The sequence below is a fragment of the Mustelus asterias genome, unplaced genomic scaffold, assembly GCF_964213995.1.
Source record: "Mustelus asterias unplaced genomic scaffold, sMusAst1.hap1.1 HAP1_SCAFFOLD_2231, whole genome shotgun sequence".
Classification (NCBI taxonomy): Eukaryota; Metazoa; Chordata; class Chondrichthyes; order Carcharhiniformes; family Triakidae; genus Mustelus; species Mustelus asterias.
This window is the reverse complement of record NW_027592176.1, coordinates 51,568-56,864: the sequence shown is the minus strand read 5'-3', so window position 1 is coordinate 56,864 and position 5,297 is coordinate 51,568.

The window sequence follows — 5,297 nt, the reverse complement described above, 5'->3', positions numbered from 1 at the left end:
GCACAGTGTTCTGAGTTTAGCCGAGCGATACTCCTCGAACAGGGGGGGCAGTTCCCCCCACCCCCCCATACTATTTTTACAGCAGTTAGTCACGTACACACACTGTTACTTCACCCAAATCACGTGATTAGCAACAGCAAGAGCAAAATACAAAGACAGTATGAGAAAAACCATAAATATGTCGAAAACCCACCCCCCTGGTTGCCATCGAAACTACACGTCCACCATTGTTCGAGTGTGAGATAGCAACCGTCTCTCGTATATCTTGGGACGCTACTTTGCACATAAAGCGAATGTCATCTCCCTCAAACAAGGACACATTAGCAGAGTCCAGTCTAGACCGGTGTGTTCGAGCAGGAGTTTATCTACAAGGTCAGGAGCAGTTCAGAATTGGGAATATGTGCTGATTGATCACCAGTTGTTCAAAACAACAATCTCCAGCGGAGATTCACACGGATGATCCCAGGAATGGTAGGCCTGACATACGATGAACGTCTGAGGATCGTGGGATTATATTCATTGGAGTTTAGGAGGTTGAGGGGAGATCTAATAGAAACTTACAAGATAATGAACGGCTTAGATAGGATGGACGTAGGGAAGTTGTTTCCATTAGCAGGGGAGACTAGGACACGGGGGCACAGCCTTAGAATAAAAGGGAGTCACTTTTTAGAACAGAGATGAGGAGAAATTTCTTCAGCCAGAGAGTGGTGGGTCTGTGGAATTCATTGCCACAGAGGGCTGTGGAGGCCGAGACGTTGAGCGTCTTCAAGACAGAAATTGATAAATTCTTGATTTCTCGAGGAATTAAGGGCTATGGGGAGAGAGCGGGTAAATGGAGTTGAAATCAACCATGATTGAATGATGGAGTGGACTCGATGGGCCGAATGGCCTTACTTCCGCTCCTATGTCTTATGGTCTTATGTCGTCAAGTTTTTCAAATGGCCAAGATCACAGGAAATTAATGAGATGTTAACCCCTTAACATCCCACCTCTGCGCACTCCCCTCTCCCAATTTACAGCCATTCAGGTAATAATTTGCCACCTTGTTTTTGCTTCCAAAGTGAATCATGTTTCAGGACTGAGGTGAAGAGAAATGTCTTCACCCAGAAGGTAGTGAATGTGTGGAATTCACTCCCACAGAAAGTAGCTGAGGCCAAAACATTGTGTGATTTCAAGAAGGAATTAGATATCGCTCTTGGGGCTAAAGGGATATGGGGGTGAAATCAGGATATTGAATTTGATGATCAGCTATAATCAAATTAATGGTGGAGCAGGCTGGGAGGGCCGAATGGCCGTCTCCTCTAGTTTCTATGTTTCCATGAACCGTACGACTCAGGAGAAGAATGGGAAACGGGTTCTCGTCTGAGCTTAAAGGAGACACAAGATCTCCCCCCCCCCCCCCGCCCTCCGCCATCCCCCCAAAGGGTCCTCCAGCCAACTGTTGTTCCCTCTCCCCGAGGTTCAAACTCCTCCCTCATCGCCACTGAGAATTGGCTGGTTCCGCCCACTGTCAGTAACCCTGAGCAGCGGGGGCCATTACCTGGGGCAACTGGGGATGGCGGGACTGATGTGTGAGGAGAGATTGACCCGGTTAGGATTGTTTTCGCTGGAGTTCAGACGAATGAGGGGGGAATCTCATAGAGACTTATAAAATTCTAACAGGACTGGACAGGGTAGATGCGGGGAGGATGTTCCCGATGGTGGGGGGAGTCCAGAACCAGGGGGTCACAGTCTGAGGATTCGGGGGAGACCATTTAGGACGGAGGTGAGGAGACATTTCTTCACCCGGTGAGCCTGTGGAATTCATTACCACAGGAAGTAGTTGATGCCAAAACATTGAATGTATTCAAGAGGCGGCTGGATATAGCACTGGGGGGCGAATGGGACCAAAGGCTATGGGGAGAAAGCAGGATGAGGCTATTGAGTTGGACCATCAGCCATGATCATAATGAATGGCAGAGCAGGCTCGAAGGGGCGAATGGCCTCCTCCTGCTCCTATCATGTGTGTAACCCTGGCACAAGGGGGCAGAGATGCCCAGCCTCTGGGGTGTCAAATGATCCTGTTACCCAGATCGTTACAACGGAGCGTGGCTATAATTCTGAGTTCTGAGTCTTGGTATCCTTTTTGTATGTTGATAAAGATTCCCGCGCTGTGGCAAAGGCAAAGATTTACCTCCCGATTTAACGCAAGATGTGTCATAGAGGTTTACAGCAATGAATCAGGCCCTTCAGCCCAACTTGTCCATGCCGCCTGTTTTTTATAAACCCCTAAGTTGGTCCCAATTGCCCGTGTTTGGCCCATATCCCTCTGTACCCATCGTACCCATGTAAGTATCCAAATGCTTTTTAAAAGACAAAATTGTACCCGCCTCTACTACTACCTCTGGTGTACCTCCACTACTACCATCCTCTGTGTGAAAAAATTGTCCCTCTGGACCCTTTTGTATCTCTCCCCACTCACCTTAAACCTATGCCCTCTAGTTTTAGACTCCCCTACCTTTGGGAAAAGATATTTACTATCTCGCTGATCTATGCCCCTCATTATTTTATAGACCTCTATAAGATCACCCCAAAGCCTCCTACGCTCCAGGGAAAAAAGTCCCAGTCTCTCCTTATAACTCAAACAATCGAGTCCCGGTAGCATCCTAGTAAATCTTTTCTGCACTCTTCCTAGTTTAATAATATCCTTTCTATAATAGGGTGACCAGAATTGCACACAGTATTCCAAGTGTGGCCTTACCAATGTCTTGTACAACTTCAACAAGACGTCCCAACTCCTGTATTCAATGTTCTGACCGATGAAACCAAGCGTGCCGAATGCCTTCTTCACCACTCTGTCCACCTGTGACTCCACTTTCAAGGAGCTGTGAACCTGTACCCCGAGATCTCTGCTCTGAACTCTCCCTAGTGTCCTACCATTAACTGAGTAAGTCCTGCCCTGGTTCAAATCTACCAAAATGCATCACCTCGCATTTATCTAAACTAAACTGCATCTGCCATTTGTTAGCCCACTGGCCCAGTTGATCGAGGTAAGATGGCGCAGGGGAATCGCATTTGACACCAGGGAGTTGCGATGCTGTGGGATTTACTTCAGGACAGGGGTTGAGCCACACATCACTGTCACATTCCAGATTAAAGATTCGGGGGGGGGGGGCGATGGGGCGGGGGGGGGGAGCGCGGGGTGGTGGTTGGTGTGTATGTGTGAGACAGAAAGGGATTTAGCTGGAATAGCAACATCTTGGGGAGTTACTATTAACCAAAAACGGAACTAGACCCAGCCATATGAACGCTGTGGCTCCCAGAGCAGGTCAGAGGCTGGGAATCCTGCGGTGAGTAACTCACCTCCTGACTCCCCAAAGCCTGCCCCCATCTACAAGGCACAAGTCAGGAGTGTGATGGAACACTCCCCACTCGCCTGGATGGAGCGGCTCCAACAACACTCAAGAAGCTCAACACCATCCAGGACAAAGCAGCCCCGCTTGATTGTCCCCCCATCCACAAACACTCACTCCCTCCACCACCGACGCTCAGTAGCAGCGTGTGTACCATCTACAAGATGCACCGCAGCGACTCACCGAGGCTCCTTAGGCAGCACCTTCCAAACCCATGACCACTTCCATCTAGAAGGACAAGGGCAGCAGATACCTGGGAACGCCACTACCTGAAGGTTCCCTTCCAAGCCACTCACCATCCTGACTGGGAAATATATCGGTCGTTCCTTCGCTGTCACTGGGTCAAAATCCCGGAACTCTCTCCCCAACAGCGCTATGGATGCACCTACACCACATGGGACGAGCAGCGGGTTCAAGAAGGCAGCTCACCCACCACCACCTCAAGGAGCAATTAGGGATGGGCAAGCCAATGACACCCACACCACTCCCATTCCCCTCTCAGTATAACATTTCCCTTTTTCCCTCGTTTTTATCCAGCTTTCCCTCAGGTACATCTCACACAATGTGCCCCAACCACTCCCCGTGGGAGCGAGTCCCACATTCTCCCCACTCCCCATGGGAGCGAGTCCCACATTCTCCCCACTCCCCGTGGGAGCGAGTTCCACATTCTCCCCACTCCCCATGGGAGCGAGTCCCACATTCTCCCCACTCTGTGGGAGTGAGTCCCCCTTTCTCCCCACTCCCCCGTTGGAGTAAGTCCCACATTCTCCCCACTTCCCCGTGAGAGCGAGTCCCACATTTTCCCCACTCCCTGTGGGAGCGAGTCCCACATTCTCCCCACTCCTCGTGGCAGCGAGTCCCACATTCTCCCCATTCCCCCCGTGGGAGCGAGTCCCACATTCTCCCCACTCCCCATGGGAGTGAGTCCCACATTCTCCCCACTCCCCCGTGGGAGCGAGTCCCACATTCTCCCCACTCCCTGTGGGAGCGAGTCCCACATTCTCCCCACTCTTTAGGACCGAGTCCCACATTCTCCCCACTCTGTGGGAGCGAGTCCCACATTCTCCCCACTCCCCATGGGAGTGAGTCCCACATTCTCCCCACTCCCCCGTGGGAGCGAGTCCCACATTCTCCCCCACTCCTCGTGGGAGCGAGTCCCACATTCTCCCCACTCCCTGTGGGAGTGAGTCCCACATTCTCCCCACTCTTTAGGACCGAGTCCCACATTCTCCCCACTCTGTGGGAGCGAGTCCCACATTCTCCCCACTCAGTGGGAGCGAGTCCCACATTCTCCCCACTCTGTGGGAGCGAGTCCCACATTCTCCCCACTCCCCGTGGGAGCGAGTCCCACATTCTCTCCACTCTGTGGGTAAAGGAGTTTCTCCTGAATTCCCATTAGATTTATCCGTGACTGCCTCGTATCGATTACCCCAAATTCCGGTCTCCCATAAAAGTGGAAGTTTCTCTGTGTCGCCCTGATCAAAGCTCACCTTAATGATTCCACGGCGTTGGCGCACATTTAGTGGCAGTTCCTGTCAGTGCGGACTTGATGGGCTGAATGGCCTTTCCTGTGCTGTCTGAGTCTCTGACTCTAAATCTCTCGTAATCTAATACACCTCATCCTCTGAGTGTCAGGGGGATTAGCGGGGTAAATATATGGAGTTACAGGGATCAGCCTTCTGTCGAGAAAGCAATCCAAACTTATAGTCTCTCCTTATAGTTCAAATGCTCCATCCCAGGCAACTTCCTGGTGAAGCCCCTCTGTAACCCATCTCGTGGGATCACATCCTTCCAACTGTGAGGTGACCAGAACCACTTGCTGATCTTGAAAGAATGTTGCCTCTCTTCGGGTTTGCTACGTGAGGTTGCACACCATCCTGTAGAATCAGGATGTGGAGATGCCGG